Consider the following 23,601-nt stretch of genomic DNA (forward strand, 5'->3'; position numbering starts at 1 on the left):
TCACATTATCATGTAGGGTAATAAGTCCTCGCAGATATAGTGATTCTCAATTTTTATGATGAATAAATGATTTTTGTAAATAATCATATAATACATAGTTTAAAAAATTAATTAACCAAATTAATGCAATCATATTTACCAATTATATCTTTTAGCCATGTGAGATTTGAACTTCTATAGACTTTTAAGATAATCGTATTATCGTATGAGTCAATAAGACTCTACAGATATAACGATTAAGTTTTTAATATATACAAATTATATATTAAATTAATTAAATTAAAAGACATATTTAAATTTAATTCCTTTATCATGTGAGGATTTTGAATCTTCGCAGATATTTAGGATAATCATATTACTGTAAAAGTCAATAAGGCTTTACAGGTATGATGATTAAAATTCTCTAAAAACATATATATGCATGCTTGAATAAATTATTACTAACATATAAATAAATTTAATTCTTTTATTGTCAGAGATTTTGAAATCTCTGCAGATATTTAGAATGATTGCATTATTGTATGAGCCAATAAGGCTTTACAGGAATTGAGATTAAATTTTCAATCATAAAATATAAAAAAAATAATTCTTAAACTCTTTTCTTTTCTTTATTTCAAAAATTTAAAAATAGAGAAAATAATTGAAATTAAATCATTTTTTGCAATTTAAAACACACATATCAAAATTTCAGAAATTGTTTTATTTGCAAAATGGTGAATTATTCCTAATTAATTTCTCTTCAAAAAAAATATTTTCACCAACAAACTTTTAAGCCCGAACTATGTGGACTTTGATCCCCATTACAAGATACGCAGGCCTCAGAGTCAAATTTTGAGTCAAGTCCTCCCCGTAAATAAATAAACATTTCACACTTAATTCTTATTATTTTTATATCAAACACATGAATATAAAAGGGATAATTAAAATAATTTTAAAACCATATTAATACAGCACAACAAACTTGACGTAACTGTTCTCGCGAACGGGTATTGTGGGGTGCCTAACACCTTTCCCACACTCAACCGACTCCCGAACCTATTTCCTATTTTTGCAGACCATCCTTATCCACCTTTAAACAGTTTCCCAAGATTTCCCTCAAAATCTTGGTAGTGACTCCTATTTCTCCGGTCTCTCTTCCGAAGGCCGAAACCTCCGCTCTCACGCCATCCGCATCACATTTTCGGGTGTTACACCACTAGTAAAGCAAGCTCAATGCTCAGACTAGGACTTCCCAGCATTACACGAAATAGGGCCCACCAATCATTGCCTTATACTAGGGTATCAAGGATGGGTGATATGCTCTCTTGTATCCTCACTAGTGGATAAAAATCTATAGTTGGACCACTAGGACTTCCTAGCCTTACACAGAGTAAGACCACGACTCCCTACCCTAGTCTAGGGTATACTCGTGGATGCATTCTTGAGTCCTCACTAGTGGATCATAATTAATGCTCTTAATTTTTAGGACTTCCTAGCCTTACACAAAGTAAGGCCATGACTTCCTACCCTAGTTTAGGGTACACTTATAGATGCACATGCATATATGCCATCATCATGCCTTTCACGCATTAATCACACACCCATGAATCACTTTTTCATAATGTTACTACTCTATCATTTCATAAAACAAAATACACATAATTTATATAAAATACTTGTAAATCATTATATAGAATAATAGACAAAAAGGGTACTCCAGTTACCTTTTACTCTTATTACTAGGGTTGCCATTTTACTCAATTTTCTAAATTGTATAGACTTCTACGAGCAATCCTCGAATGCTCAATATACATAATGTGTAACATCTTGAATTTCAATCCAAGAAACTAGTGACTAATTAGGGGTAGATTAGTAATGAATGAATTAATTGTGGTTTAGGTGTTGATTTGATGTTTAGTATTATTTAGGTGTTATGTTTATAGGATTGAAAGGTAGAACAACAATTTGGGGCATAACACATCAGCACAAGTAAGATTACCTCACTATGCCACGCATTATGGTAGGAGCTACATGTGTAGGAATCACTTAAAGCTGATGTGATTAGCTTGTGAAATTATAAGGAGTGGTGTTGGAAATGCACCTAGAGAGGAAGAAGAGGTCAGCTTTGTTAGGGCAAGCAATATCTGGAGCTCGAGAATTTGCTTCAATTAGTAAATTATTGGGTAAGTATTGCGTAATTCTACGCTTCAATTTTACCCTTTTTTTTAATTTTATCAGTTGACAAATTGAATCATGAAGTTTTGAGGTTTTAGAATCTAAAAGAAAGGTTTAAAAAGGGCTATCAAATATAGAACTAAGGTTTCATGACTAGTGTGGAGTTGAATGGTTGAGTTTGAGAGTTTAAGCTCAAAATATCTTATTAGGTTAAAAGGATGAAATTAGTTGAATAAATGAATTAAGAGGTTGTAACAATTGTTTGAATAGCCTATAGGGCTAATGACTATAGATGGTAGGTAAATGAATTCAAAAGGTGTTAATTAGACTGTTTTGTTTATTAAGGGATTCAATTTAGCTGAATAAATGCTTATGTGAAGTGTTGAGAATTGACTGAGGGATACTATATTTTGTAGACTAAGCACCTATGATATTGCTTGTGGCAATCTATATGCTTGGGAGTCCATGGTGATTGGTAACCCTTAGTAGTAAGGGTTAAAGGTAACTGGAGTAATCCTTTTACTTGTTTGTTTGTGAAATCATTTAAAAGCATTTTTATATAACTATGTGCATTGTGTTGTGAACTAATAAAGTAGCAGCATTATGAAAGAATACGCATATGGGTGGGTGAGTATTAATTGAGATGAATTTAAAAGGGCATGTGCATTAACATGCATCACATCCATGAGAATACCCTAGATTGTAGTAGGGGAACATGGCTCTATAGTGAGGAGGTCCAAGAAGTCCTGATGATCTAGAATGTAGAGATTGACTCCACCAGGATGAACCTGAAAGAAGAATCCTGATGATCTAGAACATAGAGGTTGACTCCACCACAACGGACTTAAGATATGGAATGATCTATGAGGTTACCCTAGACTAGGGTAGGGGTTCGGTCCTACTTCGTATAAGGCTAGGAAGTCCTGATGATCCAAAGTATAGAGTTTAACACTGTCATGGCGGACCTAGGAGACCACCTATACGTGAAGAGGATTCATTGGTCTGAGCAGTGGTATGGTGATCCCTGTTTTGTGTAACTAAAAGCCTTTGTTCAAGCATAGAGATTACTTCACTAGGTGGAACTAAGAATACATTGCCTGAGTATAATGAGATTGATGAGAATGAATTCTTATATATGCATATGATATTGCTTTTACTAAGTCACATGCTACTTTATCTTTTGTTTACATGTGGTAGTAGTATGACTACTATATATATAAATAGATATATAAAGTTATATATAAAGTTGAGTTACCAACTAAGATGCATAAGTGTATTTGAATATGAATGTGTATATCAATTGTATTGTGAAACTTGCTTGTATATATATAATGTTGCATCTCATTGAGGGTACCCTAATAGTGGGTATGTGGGTAGGCCTAAATTCTAATCAAGCAAGGGTATGTCATTATGTAACTTGTTCCACTTATATATATGTGTGTGTGTGTGTGTGTGTGTGTGTGTGTGTTGAATGTGAAATTGCTTGTGAATTGTGTGTATATATATATATGAGAACTTGTCATAAATGATGAGGCGGAGCCCCATTTAGAAGATTAATGAACAATTATGATTCCTAACCATATGGTGAGGTAGAGGCCCATATGTAAAAGTCAAAGGGTTGAAAATGAAACAAGTTTATTTGTATATGTGTTATATGTGTTGTGCCTCATATAAGTCTACAAGTGTGTAATATGGCATTGAGAAGTCAAATTGAGTATATGATGTGTTATATATGGTATCAAGTGTCAATCAGGTGTGTGTGGTCCTTTTGAACTTGGTTCAAGGCTCAAAGTGGTTTAATAGGATAAAGAAAGAGAATTGAGAACTTAAGGTGTAAATTTTGAAAGAAAAAGTGACTTTCTACACTTGGGTTTCTAATTTTAAATCGGAGCATCGAATTGAGTCTAAACTTATTCCATTAGCTAGTATACATTGCAAGCTTCGTGCGGGTGCTTGAATCACTCCAATTGAATGTAGGATGTAGAAATGGTGAGTAGTAAAAATTCATCTTCTGAGCTATCGTATGACAATAGAAACTGCTGTCATATACGCCGTGTAACATCCGAAAGCTTTAAATCTGGAAAAATTAACTAATTAAGAGATAAATTAGATAACAAGATGATTAATTAATTTAATTATATTTTTGCGTTGCTAATTGGCTTTTTGGGTCATATTTAGCTCTAAATTGAGTTAGGATGGAAGTCGGATCAAATTAGGTGGCATTTAGGGGAGCAAAATTGACATTTTGCTCTCTGCGTCGTGAGTCATGGCTTGTGTGTCGTGCGCTGCGAGACACGGTATAGTACAGGCATAAAACATGAAAATAATTTGAAAAAGTTATTTTTTGTGGGAGAAAGCTTAGAACTTAAAGGAGAAAGATTTGGGCACTACCAGGGCATCATTTTGGGAGATTTTAAAGGTAAATTAGGCCTTCAAACTCTTGAGTAAGTCTCCTATCTTTCTCCTCTACCTTTTCATCTCATCTTCCATGAGATTTGAAAGTGGGAGAATTTTTTCTGAATGGATTAAGCTATCAATCTATATTTTAAATGTTTCTATTGACTCTAAAGGCTTAATTTAAGTTTCTTAACATTGGATAAGTGATAATATGAAATTAAATTATTGTTTGGTGAAAGTTAGATCAAGCTCTAGCTTGATTATAGGGTTTTGAGGTATGACAAGTTAAGTGTCAAGTGCTATGTTGTGATAGAGTTAGAGAGAGGCTTGAAGGGATTGTGTGAGAAAATTGTAATCTTGACAAGCCTATTTGTTGACAATATAAGTGAGAAGTGGGAGAATTGGGATGTTATGGATAGCTAATAGTGCTTGTGTTAATTGAAAATTAATATATAGTACTTGTTGATATAGATTGTGGTGTGGGAAAACTTACCTTGACACAAGAAGAGATTTAGTACCACAGGTAACCCTTTTAGTAACAAAAGGGTTGAGGTAACTAGATAATTTGCATTATTTATTACCTTGTATAAATTATTCTCAAGTTGTTCATACATGATTTGTTATGTATATATGTATGAATTTTGTAAAAGTGAACTATTTTAGAAAATGAGTGTAGTATTGAGTTGTAAAATGTCATGTTTTTAAAGTAAGTGGTAATATTCATTATATTGGTTTAGAAAGTAGTTTATGCTTGGTCAAGTAGAGATATGTAGTGAATGTGTCATATTATAGGGTAGGAGGTCACCCTAGTGGAGTTAGTGGAGATTAAGTCCATATGGCACTGCTGGCACCTCGAGACACCAAATGCAGCTCATATTTCTCCTTAGTGCTCGAAAAAGGGTGCAGTGTTGGAGACTTGCTCTCTTTAGTACCCAGAAGGTTGCAAAGATGGAGACTATACTCCTTAGCATCCATAGGATGCAGTGTTGGAGTAATGACATCTCAATTACATGTAATAAGGGGAACCAGTAGTCTAGAAGTGGTTTAGGACACCTTGGCTGAGTAGTCCTACCATAGATAGTGAGCTTAGGACCGGATAGATAGTTATCATACATGTAACTTGTGGTGATTTTATATGGTGTGTTTATTTTGCTTATTTTAAGGCTTGTTTATAACTTAACATGTTAATCAATAATGTAGATTTTTATCTCACCTTGTGGCTATCATTTTACAGGTTTTACCAATGAGACTGAACAAGGGAAGGAATCGGGCAAGAGCTAGCATATTTGCTATATTATCATTGTAAAGCTCGATTTTATTTTGAGTCGTGTATATAAACTTATATGGATGATAAAATGAGTTGCCAATTAGGAATGCACGTCATTTTGATTGGTTGCACTTGTATTATACTGTGATATTTTGTATTTTAGCCCAACATTATATATGATGTGTATATGTAGTGATTTTTATGGTGATAGGCTAAAATACTAATACAAGTGTAAGAAATGTTTTATATATGCAGTGACGATATATATATGGTGTATTATATGGCAATAGAGGCCAAATAGTGTATGTGGTGTTGATTTTGTATTTTGGCCATATTGGGTAAAATTGGCATTAAGTGGCCAAATTTTGTGTTTGGTATGTTTTTGTGTGTTTGAATGCTCAATCAGGTGTATTTTGATCTATTAGACTTGGTTCAAGCCTTAAAATGGGTTAATGGTATAAGTTTTGAGTTTTGGGTACTCGGGTGCTTGAAAATAGTATAAAAACTGACTTTTCATCCGAGTGTCTAAAATTCTCATACGGTGTCGGATCATAATGAAACTTATACCATTAGTTAGCTTATTGAATAAGTTTTACATGGGCACTTGAATCACTCCAATCGGACATTGGATGCAAAATGGCGCGTGTTCAAGTCCTAAAAAGTAGTCATGATAGCATTATGCTATCATGGACATGTGTGCCTCGGTGCATGGTACAACGACTAAATTTGCCACATGCCACAGCGCATGGACCACGAGCCACGACGCATGTGCCAAAATACTCAAAAATGACATTTTTATCCCTATTTTGAAGTGTTTTGCTTCTCAAAACTTTTCCATGCTTCCCATACCTTTATAAATCATTAAATTTGAGCTCAAACTACAAATTTAAAGGGTTTTTATGAGATCCTAAATGTTTCTCAATTATTTCTAAAAGATATTTAGTTTTAACCCTTATATATATATAATGTGAGCTTATGAGTAATCCTTACTCCTAATTATGATTGTTTATTATGATATTGTGGTGAATTTTAGTAAAGTCAAGGTAGACATTACACATCACAACACACAGTATGCCACATGGCGGCTTATGGCACAAGCAAAAATAGAGCATGTTGATCTGTACCACATGCCACAATGTATAGCCCTTTTTTACTATAGAGATGTTGTGTCTTTTTGAGTCTTGAATTACATCTACTAGCACTTTTATTTAAATATATGTTTTAAGAAATTGGGATCTTGAGATTTGAAAACAAATAAAGAGATATTACTCTAATATTATTGTGTTTGTGTTAAATGATTGTGTGATTGGAAATGGTAAAGTCTAGAATGGGTTAGGACTTTATGTAATGTAACATCCCTTAATCAATTCCCAATACTCAACATAGGGTACTAATTTGGCTAGGCCAAATTTCATAGCACATAAAACAATTCTATTAACACCTTTTGGGTTCACTCAACCCATTCACTATAGTCATTTGCTCTTAGGCTACTCAAATGATCAAAACACCCCTCTTTCTCACTTAATCAACATTTTTAGCCTTTTCAACCTAATCATTTAGACCAATCTAAACCTATATCCTTAAGATTTAACCACTAAACCTTAGAATAGTCATAAAACCTTAGTTTTACACCCTAAAGTTCATTGTCACCCTTTTTCTTATAATCTTAATATCTTAAAACGCCCCAATCTAATTTCTCTATCCACCAAATCTAGAGAAATTAGTGTAGAAATGTAGTACTGGGTGGTGCAAAACTTACCCAATAAGTTATTAGTTAGAGCAAACTCCTAAACTCCTACAAATCGATGCCTTAGCAAAGAACTTCTTCTCTTCCTCTCTCCCACGCATTTTCCCTTCCTTCCACTCTGTTTCATAAGCTTATTCATGTATGCTTAATCTAAATCCTATGTCATACACCTTGGTACATGCAACACATGCCCGGTGTATAGCACAATGAGACAAATCTCACTATTGTTAGTGCATTATATCTGGGATCGTCGCCTTGCCAATAGATCCTATTAACACACCAATTAAACAACACCAAGCACCAATTCACTATATGAACCCATAATAATCAGCCTACTAACTACTAATTCACCCCTATTAGCAACTACTTTCTTGGATTGAAATTCAGGATGTTATAGAAAACATATTACTCGTAAGTTTCATGACAAGACTTATGTATGCATGTGCTGCCAAGATTGTGAGTAGATTAATTGGAGAACTTGTAGCTTAAAATCATTATGAATTAAGTGCGGAATGTAATATCTTGAGTTTCAAACTAAAATTTTAAGTGTTTAAGAAAGGTAAAGTGGTCAAAATAAGTGCTTTATGAATTAATAATGTTTTTAAGACACTAATAAGGTTTTTAGACTTTTAACAGCTCTAGAAGTAAGCTTAGATAGTGTATGGATCAACCGGGCTTGAAAAGGTGGCCAAAATAACATATGACCTTTATCATGCCATGTATCGCAACACACACACATTGTGCCATAGTGCCTAGCACATTTTAAAAATAAACGACACGCGAGATGCATCTAATTTTAGAAGGAAAAAAAGAGGAAACATGAGAGATTCAATTGAGGAGGCTCTTGGCTCTACTAAAGCTTCATTATTTGAGCATTTTAAAGATAATACAAGCTTAGGTCATCATTAGGTAAGCTCCATTTGCCCACTCCTCCCCCATATTCAAAACTTTAAAGTGATAAGTTAGGTTTATAGGTTATTTTCATCTCACTTTAGGTTTTAGCCTAATTCATTGACTTAGTTGGAGCCTTGGGGAGTTAAATTAAGTTTCTAAACCTAGGATTGAAGATTTTATAGTGGTTTGAGATTTTTGGTTAGGGTTTGGACAAACCCAAAGTAAAACTTAAGCTTTTGGGAACAATGTGGTAAAGAAGTGACATTATTTAAGTGTTTGGATACTAAATGGAATTAATGGAGTGTGTTAGGAGTGTTAATAGTATTAAAATAGGGGTTTTTTTAGTACAGTAGATACCTAAAATTTAGTGAATAAGGGGGGTTTAATTAGAGTAATAATTGGTGATTAGTGCTCAATCATATAGATTAAATGTTGATTGGGTGTTGTTACGCGAGTGGATGCTTGTGAAGCAAACATTTGAGCATGATAACTTTTTTTGTAATAAAAAGGTTGAGGCAACCGAATAATTTACTCTATTTAATTAATTGCTTAACTATTTATGACTAAATATGTAACTTTGCATATATGTGTTTTGAAAGTGCTGCATATTATGAAATAAGGATATTGTTCATGAGAACTAATTTTTAAAATAATGAATTTATGAAAGTATCTTTATATGAGTAATTTATGGTTTGGGTACAAGCATGTGATTTTTATGAGGAGTAAGCATGATCATGATAGGGGGTGGGAGTTCAGCTGTACGAAGGAGTAGTAAAAGTTCATATGACATTTATCTCCTTAGTGCCTAATAATGTGCAGTGTTGGAGATTATCTCCTTAGTATTCATGTGGGGTATAATATTAAAGATTTATGCTCCTAAGTATTAGTGTGATGCAGTATTAGAGTAACAACACCTTGATCATGTGTGTTCGGGGGAACTATAGTCTAGAAGTGGGACAGGACACCTTTCACCGATTGATTTACTATTGAAGATGTGGTTAGGCCAATGTGTATATGTGTTTAGGTCCAAAAGAGCTTTTGATTTCAATCGGGGCGTTGTGGAGGTTTTGAAGGTAGAATGATTATGCTAGTATGAAAATGACTTATGGATATGGAAATAATTTTATTTAGAGGTGTAATGCATCTTTACATATATAAGCATTACTTGTCTATAATTGTGCATGTTAATTAATAATTGTGAGTTATTTTGATACTAAGATGTTTATCTCACCCCATGGTTATATTGTAAAGGTGAGGGCTTTGTTAGGAGAAAAGGGAAGGAAGGGACTATCGAGAATTAAAGAGCTTTAGTTTGTATAGCTCTTCCCCTTTTTATTTTGGTATTGTAACAAACAACTTATGAAGTTTTATGCCAACTTAGGATCATATGCATGTTTTATTGTCACTGTGACATCCTTAATTTTAAATCGAATTAATTAAGCCTAATTAGATTAATTAAGTGTATTAGCGAGATGTATGGCCAGAGAGGCCTAATGGCCATGTTTGGTTTCAATTTTAGCCCTCAACGTGGGTCCGAAGGAGAGTTAGGTTAACCGGGAATGAAAAGAGGAAGAAATTATAAAAGGGAGGTTCTGTGCCACGTATCACGGCTTGTGGATAAGCCACTATGATGCATGTGTGGCAACACGCCTTGGAGATGCTTTCTGTGATTGTGGGTCTGTCACATCACATGGTTACATTTTTACTGTCATAAGTTTGTGAAATGAAGCAGAAAAGAGAGGAAGAACAAAGAAATACGAGAGAGCAACAAGAGAGTAGTGCTAGGGCTTAGAGAATTTGAGTATTAGGAGTATCTTGGAGCTCCTAAACATTAAAGGTAAGCTTCTTACACCTAAATCTCCCTCTCTTCTTCCATTTTCTTAATGGTAGAAGTTAGAGTTTGGTTGATAATGGTAATTTTTTGGTCCATATAGGCTATGGGTTCAGACCCATTGACTTAAATAAAGTTAATGGGATTGGATTAAGCTAATAAAACTTAATATTTATGGATATATGATGATTAGTAGTTGAAGGGCATTAAATGTCAAAATATTCTCATTAATGTGTTAGTTGGGGCAATGTGTTTCCATTAATGACCACTAAAGAGCTCATTGATGTTAATAGGGGTTAAAGAAAGCTAAAAAACCTTATAGGTACTTTTACATGAATCAAGAATGAATATTGAGCATTGAGAAGTGTTGCATTATTAGTGAAAACTAGCCCAAATATACACATTGATTATGTAACATCCCGAAATTTTAAGACTTGAATTTATTTAAAAAATAAAATAAAATATCTATAATTAAATTAAAATTTAGAATAATTTGATAGAGATCCAGAGTTTGAATTTTACTAAGTAAAAGTTAGGTTTTATTTTATTTTTAACTATGAGAAAAATTACCAAAGTTGACCTAGGCTTTTGTGCTATAATAAAAAATGTTGGGCCCTTTTTTGTAATTTTTTCTAAAGTCTTATATCAGCATTTTAAAGAGCAAATTGGATGCAGAAATAGAAATGAAAATGCAAAGAAGGAAGGAAACGCACGAGAGAGAGAGAGAGAGAGAGAGGAAGAAGAGAGGAGAAAAAGAGAGAGTTAGGCTTGGATCTAGAAGGCTTTACGGCCGTTGCAAGCTCAGTTACACAATAGGTAAACTCCCTACTTCAATCCTCTTCCTTCCCTCTTGATTTTCTTCAATTTTTGGAAGAGGAAATTTCTAGATTTTGATCCCAAAGGCTTTATTCTTGTAAGCTTTTTTTTTTTGGATCCTAGGGAGGATGTTTTCAGTTTCTATATAGTGATCTAATGTTTTAAGTGGATAATTGGATGAAAAGAGGTATTTTGGGCATAAATTAAACCCTGAGAAATTTGGTTTTGTCCTCAATGGTTTAAGCCTATTGATTTAGTTATAATTTTTCTATTTGAGCCCAATAAGATTTAAATTAAGGTTTGGTTTTCATTATAAAGGTTAATGGTGAAAGTTGGTGATATTAAGTGAAGGTTTTTAATTGATTAAAAATTATATAAATTGAAAATTAGCCTAATGATGGCTAATAAATGGTTTTGGTGGTTAAGTGATACTATGTGAATGGTTGATTTAATATATGGACCATTAGGATGGATTATGACTTATTAACTCAAGTTGTGTGGTATGAGTTATAATCTTCATTAATGCTATTTGTCATGATAAATGATGTGGATCACTTATATGTTGTAGGGAGTTGTTAGTGAAACTTATTGAGAAGTTAAGGAACAAACCAAGTCCTATTTTGTACAAGAGGAACCCTTTTGGTCCTAAAAGGTTGAGGTAATAGGGGAATTTATATTTCTTATTACATTGTTTTAGCTATTTTTGAATAAATATGCATTACATGTTTTAAAAGATTAAATGTGCTTTATAAGGGGTTATGGGGTATAACTTTGATTATAGTGCAAATATGTTTTCTAATTGTTTAACAACAATGTTTTTGTGGAAACGAGATTTGTTTGCATGTATTGTAATCATAAAGAATAGAAGTTGCACTTAAAGAAGTGTAACTAAGTAAGGTACCTTAGATAGGCTAAGGAACCATTTAAAGGAGATATATAAATGTTATACTACCTTAGAGTGTTGAAGTGGTCTCGGGAAAGGTAGACACGAATAAAAGGCATGATCTCAGTGGGAGTTCACCAATGAGAAGGTGTGGACTTTTGATATTCTATAGCACACTGCTAGTACTCAGTGTTGCCTTACGTATTGTGGGCTTAGTGCACTAAAGTGATTAGTGTATTGAGTGTTCGACACCTCTTAGTGGAGGAGGGAATCCGAGATATGAAGTATGAGGTTAAGTGCCTAGGCCAAGGTAGCCCTCATATGGAGAGTAAGTCAGGCTGGCTCTAGGAGGGAGTTAGCTTTGACTGCTCAGGATTCACATCGAATGGGCATAGGCAGTTCAGTGGATTAGATCATGCCTTAGATTATGTTTTGTGCCTGTGGAGGTACAAGTGGGTATAAGGTTTACCTGCGAGTTAAAGAGTGCCAGGGGGCATTCTGTTAGTCATAAAAGGCAATATTGGCCTATGTCATGCATTCATGCATTTTAAATGGTTAAATTATATACTATGTTGAATTTATTATTTATTTATTCGATTATAGCTTACTTTGCAATAATCAATGTAGATTTCTCTGTTACTAAGACTGTGATTGTCTTACCTCTTTCTTTTCAATATTTCTAGGTCCAGGCAAAGGAACCAGTGGAGGATAGGGAAAGAAGCATAGCTAGGGGTTGTTTGTGAATTGTAAAGAACTGCAACCCCTTTCTTTTGAGCAAATCTATTGTAATGTATTTAGAATTAGAATGCCAATAAGATGTGATTATGTATGTGTGTGAGTATGTGTGGATTGTATGACTTATGTATGAATTTTTATTTGTTTGTAGACTTGTGGCTAGGAAACTTGGCTATAGTGTGTAGTTTTGATGGATTTATTTAGTAGACCAAGTTTTCACTACAAGCAAATATTTATGTTGGTATATATATGATTTCACAAGCAAATGCAAAGTGGTTACATTGCAAATGATGTGTTATAGACAAACATACACCTTGGATAGAGAGAGTGGATGTGTAGGCCCCGCAAAGATCTCTGAGCCAAGTGAAAATGTTCAGCGTGTGTATTCATATGTGTATATGATATTTGGAATAGTTTTTGGCCACTCTTGTGTGATTTGTGCATTTTCGGAGTTTAGGGTCCATTTTGGGAAATGGCACCCGGGTGGTTAAATTTTGGTATAAAGGATTTTTCTATTATTTAAATGTTCTATCAAGTATTTTTAGTCCTATTTGACGTGTCCAAAATGTTCCCACAGGTTTGTGACCATTAGGATGAGATTTGGACAATTTTGAAAATGGTTTTTATCAAAAAACTACACTTTTGCATCTAGGTACTCAAATCTTAATCCGACCATTGGATTTCTCTAAAATTTGGGTTACAAGTAAAAATTTTTATAAGCTCGGTGTGGGCTTTGGAATCATGTCAAACGGATATCAGACGGAGAAACGGCACACTTTAGAATTTGGTCTAGAGGAACTGTCATGACAGCAATAGTGATGATGTTGCAACATGCACAAAATTCAATCCATCTGTTGGATCTTTCCAAAATTTTGTATGCTAATAGTAATATTTAAAAAGGACATATGAGCTTTGGAATTACTCCGATCAGAGGTTAGATGATGAAATGGTGCACTCTGAAAGTTAGTCTGGAAGTGCTGTCATGACAGCAAAAATGACCAAACTTTTAACATGTCTAATTTTTAATCCGACTGTTGGATCTTTTTGAAATTTGTCACGCTTATATTACCTTTTGAACGTGACGTGTGAGCTTTAAAATTACTTCAATTGAAAATCAAATGACAGAACGGCACATCCTAGAAGTTGGCTCGGGAAGGCTGTCATGACAACAATATAATGCTATCATAACAGCATCTTTTACCCCACTTTCGCTTAGCTTGCTTACATGCACTATAGGTAAAACCTATAAATTATTTATTTAAAAAAGGTTTTAAATGTTTATTTTGCAATCGTGTATCTGCTTATTGATTTAAATGGTTTGTTTCCTAAGTTGGTTTTAGGACTAACTCCTTAACCACATTTAGTTTATTTGAATTGTGTGATTTTTGGATAATACTTGGGGCAAATGTTACAAATGAACTATATTGTGATTGCTTGTAAAGCAACCTTATTGGCACCATTCTAGCTTTTTAGAAGTTTTGGGAATGAGTATTTGAGAGATAAAACCTTTGACCTCTCAAAGGTTGGAGGTAACTAAGGGAATTCTATCTTGTACTTTTATGTGTCAATTAGATTTTCGATCAATATTTGATAATTGAATTGTCTAAGATTTTACTAAAATGTAAATGTGGCTTGTTTTGTTTAAAGAGCCAACTATTGAAGTGATGATTTAATATAGTTCAATGATTTTGAAATTTTAGAGTTCAATGATTTTCAATGAGTGAGGTACAATGATTATGAAAACATGGCATGCAATAATTTGTGCAATTGGGAGTTCAATGATTTGAATTGTAAGTTAAATTATTGATTGATATAGGAGTCCAATGATTTGTAAAATGATAGAGTTTGATAAAATTTGTTATGTGGAGTTCAATGAAAAGTAAAGTTGAGGAGTTTAATAAATATGAGGAGTTTAATGGTTGAATGGTATTTGTTGACATGATTTTGTGTACGATGATGTGTTTTTGCATGCTTGACATTGAGTAATTGCATGCCTTAAAATGTCGCATACTATATGCATTTCATGATCATGAAAGGTAGGAGTTCACCAAAGAAGAATAGTAGAGAATTAAATCCATAAGGTAGGACTCCCATTCAAGTTGATGGCTTGCCCAGATTGTTTATATACCTATTATCCCACTTGTTTAATAAGGGACTATCCCACTAGTTCAATAACGGACTCAAACCTAGCTAGCTATCCACTGGTTCAATAAAGAAGCTAGTTTAGGGAGTATGATAAACTATAGTATGATAAAATGGGGGAAAACCATGTTTCACAAGTGAGTTGGTTGAGCCTTAGCTAAGTAATCCCCTCATAAGTGTTTGAGTTAGGGAAGTCCTAAATTATAGACTATCCCATTATGCTATAGCCCATGATTTCATGTTAGAGGAATAAAAAGGATATAGGGGAGGTGTGATCATGTATATAATGAGTAAGGGCACATGGTTATTTGTATTATGACCCTAATGATAGATATCATGAATTAAGTCTTAATCCTTTTTGAGTATATGTCATTGGATTGTTTGACAAACTCTCTTTTGTATGGAAGTTGTTAAAAAGCATTATTTCATAAGTATTGTGCTATTATGCTGGGAAACATGAATTTATGCTCCTGAAAGTTTTACACGATTTGGAAAATTGATTATATTCACCAATTGCATTTAAATTAACTGACATGCATCAGTATAAGTTAGCTGGACCTTGGTTACTGAGTAGTTATACTCACCCTACTATCTTCAATATTACAGTAAATAGCTGAGGAGGATTTGATAGAGGAAAGCAACCGAAGGCTTAGGACTACAATCCTATTTAGTAGGCCTCTTTAACTTTGAGTCATTATGTGTATCTAACAATTGAAATTGCCAACTAGGAATAGTCCATTTTGATCCTTACTTGCATTATGTGTTTTGTGAGTTGTAAGTGTATTTTGGGCATAGGGACTGAGTTATGATATGTGATATCAATGATAGGGCCAAAATACTAATGCAAGAAAGAGTTGAGCGTATTATATGTTAATTATGAATTACTTGATGAAAAAGTGCTTAAACTCCCCCTTTTTATGTTTTTGAATTAAGGGGTTGAGTATTGAAATTGTGAATTGTAAGTGTTTAATATGATGTGGTGTGTCACACAAGTTAGTTTTGCTGTGTTGTATGTGATTTAAGTTGTGTCAATGACTATTGGCTTTTGGTAAATGAGTTGGACACTTTGTTTTGCTAAAAAGGTTGAAAAAGTGTAATTTTTAAAAAAAATGTCTAAAATTTGATTGTGTAATAATTTGATTATGAGACCAATGCCATTAGTTAGAGCTCAGAAAGAGCTTTTTATAAACACCTAGTTTGAATCAATTGAATGTTAGAAGGAGTAATGGGATGCATCGAAAGTTTCCCCAAAAGCCATCAAATTGATAGTAGAGTTTGCTGTCAAGGATCATGCAATGCACCTCAGCGTATGGTGCCATGAGCCACAGTGCATGCCCCAAATTTTAGGAGAATTATTTTGTGTTAAAATTCTTTTAAAATGTACTCATGTTTGAAATGATCCCATGCTTCCACATAATTTGTGAACTTTGATTAGTTTCTTTCAAAGATCATTAGGAATGGTTTGAGTTTTGAAAACTTGGAATCTCAACTTTCTCACCTATTTGCAAGTTAGTATTATGTTAATTATCCTAATCCAATCTCTTTATTAATTGAGATTTGTAGTTGATTATGTTTAAAGAAGGAGGATATTACAGTCACTGCATTGATATATGTGAATTATGAGTATCTGAGCTTAGGATATTATGGATAGTAATGAAATTATTGTTAGAGATTGAGATACTAGTGCAAGTGATGCTTTTGTAATATTTTACATGTGTGCATGGTGAAAGATTGCTATGTGAAATTATATTATCACCTTTTTGATTTAATGTGAATTTAGGTTTTGATGGCTAATTTGTTTATAGATTGTTGTTGTTATGGTATAATTGGTCTATCAAGTTATGTGGATTCTATTTGAGTTGGTCTATGTAGTTCTAAGGCTATCGGCACTAAGTTGTGGGTTCTAGACACCCTTATATGTGTTTTGAAAGTATAATGAACAAATTTGTGTTCGAGTGTTCAACTTTTAAATGGTTGAGTATTTAGGTGTGAGATTAGTGCCAATAGCCAGAGGGCTCAATGAACAACATGTGGACACTTGAATAACTCAAATTGAACATTAGATGATAAAATGATGCACTTCAAAAGTTGGCTAAAGAAGCTATCGTGAAAGCAAAACTATCATGATAATAGGAGTGTACTGTGGTGTGTTGCATAGTGAGAGGCTTCCCTCTCTATGCCATTCGCCACGGCAGAGGACTCATGAACCGTGGCAAAGTAGATGGCACTTTTCTAGAAAATTTTTAGAATGAACATTTGATGCCTTTAAGAGTTGCAATTGATTTCTAAGCTTCTATTACCTTGTTTAACTTGTTTTAAACTATGGTTTGAGTTCAAACGTCTTTTCAAAAAGGGTTTTTCTTGGTATCCCAATATTTAAACTATTTTTCTAAAACCCTTGTGCTGTGATAACCTGATGTAGGGAATTTAATTAATCATAGTTATCATAATGGTGTTGTGTTGGAGTGTTGTTTTAATAATGTCAAGATAGATATTACACGGGATAAGGCTATAACTTAGGTCTCAAACATGGCTCATAGTGTTAGTACAACTGTAGGTGGTTATAAAGAGAATGTTGTGTATGAAAAACCTTAAAACCTTATAATGTAATATAGAGTTCAAAAGGTAGAAGATGTGAGTTGAGGAGTAGAAATTTGATCTATAAGATATAATAGAAGGGGATTAGGGATGTAAAGTATAGATAGCTGAGAACTAGAACTATCCTCCTAGTGAAAATATTTTTAGATGAGATGACTTCTAGTATTGAGTCTTGGACAGGCAAGGAAAGGTGGAGAAATGGTAGTCATTCCTATTCTAAACATGTGCATTACTTAGGTATTCAAATTGTGAGGATAAAATTTCTATTAGGTGGGGAGAATTTTAATATCCTATTTTTATTTGAGAATTTAATTTAAGAAAATTATAAGGTTTAATTACTAATTAAATTTTATTTTGAGGAAAATTGAGGTTAATGAGTTTGGGCACCCTTTTTACATGAAAAAAGGCTCAATATTGAAGCCCATTGTGAGTTTAACTAGGTATAAAAGAGAGGGGTTATATTAGTTCATGAGAGAAAGATTATATCTAGATTAAGCTATAACCATTCGAGAGAGAAGTATATAGAAAACTATTTCCACATCTACATAAAGAGGTCTTGATAAATCAACCTTCACAAATTGTTCTACCATTGGATTAGGCTTAAATTTTGTTATAAGATTTATAATATCCAAATTGTCCTTTTCAATGTTTGGATCATTGATTAGTTTCCTAGTTATAGAGTTATTAACTTTGTCATTTATAATAGCCATTTTTACATTGTCATAGAGTAGTCTTGGTAAATTTCATTTGTTAATTTATTCATCATTGGATCATCCTAAAATTTGGTTTCAAGGTTAATGGCACTTAAATTAGTATTTTCAATAGTTTGATCTTTGATTCGTTTACTCGTATAAAATTTATTAACTTCATCCTTCACATGAGATTTAACCTAAAACTCTATACCTAATAAAGACTTCTTATGGTTAAATAACAAACTATATAGACATAGAGTGGGTTTAGTTTGACTTTTAGGAGTCTGATAAATTTAATAAAGTTAGTAGAAACTATAAACTAATTAACATAATAAGTTTAGAGTGTTATGTTAGGTAATGGGTAACGATGAGTATATATTTATGCTCGGTAATAATAAACTCTATGATGTTAATTGTAAATTAAGGTTTTGTGATTGTTGTGTGTGATAGAAGACCTTATGGAAGCGTGCTTTGAGTGCCTTTTTTCTTTGAAACCTAAATTCCCTTATATATTAATTCTAGCATTTATTGTATATTTTTTATAAATTTGGTTCTTGATGAAAAGGTTGTAAGCATTAACCACACACACATACTCTCTTATATATATGTAAGAATGTGAAAAAGATATATGTGTATGTGATTTATATATTGCAAGCTTGAGCGATGAATTGGAGTATTGAATGTGATATAGTATAAATTATTGTGGAATCATGAATTATTGAGTAATTATGAATTATTTTGGAATAATAAATTGTTATGAAATCATGAATTGTTGTCATTGTGAAATTATGAGTTATTGAGGAATATGTGATTTGCATATGTGATAAAAATATTGAGAATATGAGATTGGCATGATTAAAAAATGTGTGGCATAGATAGGTAGGAGTTCACCTTGTAATCTAAGAGAGTATATTTAAGTCTGCATGGCATAGACAATATTTGGGCAGCCCAGAGTTGTTTAGTTATGAAACTAACTCTGACGGGGGTTAGATGTGGTTTCAGCTTAGTTGATGATACTTACTCTAGGAGTTGGTATGTCTACCAGCAATTATATGACACCCTATAGGTAGATGAGTCTATGGTCCAAGTTTACGGAGCAGTGATCTTTGGCTAGGTTATCCCTCAAATATTGGAGAACTTAAGGCAAGTTAGGATGTCTAGATTTAATCTTGTTACTTGGTAGCCCACGGACTCAATCAAAAGGAATAAGGAGGTTATATGGTGGTAGATGATCACGCATACATATTTATGTGAATATGTTGTATCACATGTAAATATGTGGTATTATATGTGCTGTTATTGTTTATGGTGTGGGACTATTATGCTTACACAACCTTAAATGTCATTTAGATATACGTTAGAAGTTAGGAATTCCTTGGTTACTAAAATATTTATCTCACTCCCCATTGCTAATGTTTTTACAAGTGATGCTTTGTAGGTGCAAAGGAAAAAGGAATCAGAGGCACACAATCAATAATTACTTATAATGCCTTATTGTATATGTGTAGAGGATTTATATTATATATATTTATATATTTCCAACTAAAATTGTCAATGCATATTAATTATGAGTATGTATTTTTTTTAATGGATTAAATTGGCTAAGTCTTTGAGTACAAGCTCATGAGGACCATGGTTAATTAGCTAAAAACAAGATGAATGTAAAATTAGGTTTGTCAAATGAAAAGTATAAGGAGATCATACTAAGATGTAGGATATGTGGTGAGTATTAGTTGGTTAAATAATAAGTATGGGCTTACAATTGCTATATAGTCTCTTAACCAAAATCCTACCTCAACTATATAGTGTTTTTTTCAATAACCACCATATAAAAGGCAATATATTATGGTCTTTTTTTTATGTGAAATCTTCTATTTTTTATATCTTTTATTTTTTATATTATTGTATGTGCGCACGAGCGCGTGCACACACTGTGATGGGAATGCTATGCTTACTAAGGGCTTGTCCGATTGGTTTGGACTAAACTAGAAATATATGATAAAAACTTTCTAGCATGCTTTATCTTATGAGCTACTAAGTGCCTATTATGTCCTAAGTAAACATAATTTGTCACTACTTATTATCAAAAATAGCCATACAAGTAAACAAAATGGCCATATTACTTTTGCAAATACAATACATACATAAACACACACACATATTTATATTTATATTTATATCAATTTTCATAAATCCAATCATACATTTGCATGATTATCTATCCACCAAACCTCATGCTCCCTTTCTATATCCATCAGCTCTACTAGACCAATCCAATATACCTTGATCCAAACACACCTTCAGTAGTAGAAATACCCAGCTAAGGTATTCTGTCCTACTTTCAAACTATGGATTCTCTCTTTTACACACATTATAAAGGTGTCATTGACTCCTAATCGCATGCTCACGAGTACTAGGGAGCTGCCAAGCTATTTGAATTGCCATATGGGTACAGTCCTAGATAATTGCTGCATCAAATTGCCTCTGTTAGATATGGCAATACATCCAAGAGGGGATGAATTAGGTGTTTATGGAATTTCTGTTCTTTTAAAACTTTTTTAGTAAAACTATGTATAAGGGAATGTATAAGCATATTCAAGTTCTAAACTTTTGATTGTAAGAATTCTAAATTAATTTTCACAAACTTAAGATGTAACCTCCTTTCATATTTGCTCAATATAAAAGAAGACTATGGTATTACCACTACCTCACATCAATTACAATAATCAAATATATTTTAAAAGCTTCGGCCGAAGACTTATTTGGTAAAATCAATCAATTTACAATATAATCAAAGAAAAACACAATGAAAGTAAATCATACATACCTTAAATATATAGTAGACATAACCCATCAGCATTCCTATCCCAATTTCATGCATTTCAACCAAAAAAATAAAAGTAAAATTTGGTCCGTACGCCACAGCATGTAGTTCGTATGCCACAGCATGTAGCATAGAGCCACACATACCCTTTCTATGCTGTGCATTGTAGAATGTGTCACCATGCACCATGGCACGCCTGTCTGAATTTCTGCTGTCATTTTGACAACAAAAATGATGAACTTCTGGCGTGCGCCATTTTCGCATATGGTATCCAATCAGAGTTATTCAAGCGTCCACATGAAGATTAGCTCATATAATAACTAATGAGATAGGTTTAGATATGATCTAATGGTCCAATCAAAATTTGGAGACTCAGATGCAAAAAAGTCACTTTTTTTGAAAATTTTATGCACCCAAGTGCTCAATTCAATCCCTTTCTCTCATTAGACCACACTAGGCCTTGAACTAAGTCCAAAAGGATCTAAAACACCTGATTAATCACAATTAATCACAATCATACTCCTATTTTGAAATTTTACCCTTCTACGACCAATTTCTAAAATTCATTAACTTTACACACTTTGCCATTTCTTGGCATAATTTGGCCCACTTGGCTATTTCTCAACGCATACATATTCAATCATATTCATAATATAATCTTAGCCCTAAATTACTCATTTCATCATAATTTGTCTCTTGGCTTAAGATTCACCAACACTACTAACCATATCAACACAAACATACACAAATCATAGCCCCTTTTGTCTCAAACAACACATATACACATAATCGAGCTTGATTTCACAAAATTTCAATTCAATACATGCATGCAACCTATGGCAACTCATATACACAATCTCAATTCAGTTCATTACACAACCTCATAGTACACAGCTTCACAACTCAAGCCGGTCTAGACATGCCCTAATCACTTCCCGTTCCTGTAAACATGTAACAACGGGGGTGAGATAAAAATCTCAGTAACAGAATAACTCACTCCTATTGACTATCACATGCAACAATATGAAAGTAAACATACTATATCATCAAAACCTCATAAAATAGCATTTATATCATATCTTATTTCCTTTCTCAACTTTTCCTCAATCACAAAGGATTCCATGTTATCTTAAGATATTTTATCATATCGCTTAACATAATAGCATGATCTCTACCATTTGAACCTTTAAATCACCCTTACATAAATTCATAGGCTCATCTTAGACTAATGTACACTCTCATTAGTCTTGAGCTCACCTACAGTAGTAGAATCACCTGGCCAAAAATGTTCTAACGCACAATACGAATTATGGTTTCCCCTAATACACACAATAAGGCGTTGTTGACTCCAACACTGTATCACAAGGACACTAAGGAGTCTTCCATCTCCAACATCGTACCTCAATAGACACTAAAGAGATCTTCTCTAACATGGCACCTTTCAAGGCACTAAGGAGAATTGTTTCCAACACCGCAACCTTACGGGTACTAAGGAAACCTTGCCACATGGTCTGTATCATTTCCTACACTCAGGTGAACTCCCACCCCTATGATCATGCTTTTTCAAACCATTTAAGGTCCCCATATATCATTTAACACTTTCTTGCACATAACATATACATATAATACTTTTCATTACAAAACACACATTTCCATGCCTGTTTCGATCAAAAGCTGTTTCACACACAACAATCACTCAATGCTATTAAACATACTTAGTTCAAAACTATTTCATACACTACATAGTATACTAACATACAATTACAATAAACAGTCAAATAAAAGAAGTTATTCAGTTACCTCAACCTTTCTATCACTAGAAAGGTTACTTGTAGATTTCAACTATCACACAAGCTTATCTCAAGCTTCCTTTCTCTACTCGCGTATTCAATATGCCAATCTGAACACATTTGGCACATTTTAGTCATTAGGTCTATTTTAACCAAAAACTCATTTTTACCACTTAGGGCTATATTCATCTGTAAACTCTTTTTTATTTATCCATTCTAACTCCATAACTACCCAATTACTACTTTACATCACCTCAACCTGTCTTATTTTATTCAAATTAGATTTTTGCCTTAACTTTCTCTCTCTAAAGGCTAAAATTAAGCCTATAGGTTCAAAGTTCTATCGTTCAACTCTAAACTAGTCATAAAGCTCTAATTTAACTTGTGAGAACCTTTGTATTACTATTGGGCAAGAATTAAACCCCTCAAATTCTACTGATTTAATTTTCCTATAACTCATGTTTAGAGAAATTTGTGTAGAATGGAAGGTAAGAGTTATACGTAGCTTACCTGGCAAGTTACTAATCTGAATCACCTTCCACTGCTTCAAAATAGCTTGACTTAGCTCCTCAGCCCTTCTCCTATTTCTATCTCATGTGTTTCTCAATTTCATTCCCCTGAAATTTTGAATTTTCACAACTTATAAAGGCAATTTCTGGTCCATGCGCCGCGCACATGCAGCACAAGCCGCGGTACGTAGCACAGTGAGATATATGCTCACCATACACACTTGCTTCGACCCAAAATGCACTCCTATCACTCATATCTATTCATATAACACACAAGCAAGTCAAAATACTAATTAATCATCTAAATCTCTAATCCCACTCT

Source organism: Prosopis cineraria, unplaced genomic scaffold (genome assembly GCF_029017545.1).
Source record: "Prosopis cineraria cultivar Desert tree isolate PC_DT_omini unplaced genomic scaffold, ASM2901754v1 PC9, whole genome shotgun sequence".
Classification (NCBI taxonomy): domain Eukaryota; kingdom Viridiplantae; phylum Streptophyta; class Magnoliopsida; order Fabales; family Fabaceae; genus Prosopis; species Prosopis cineraria.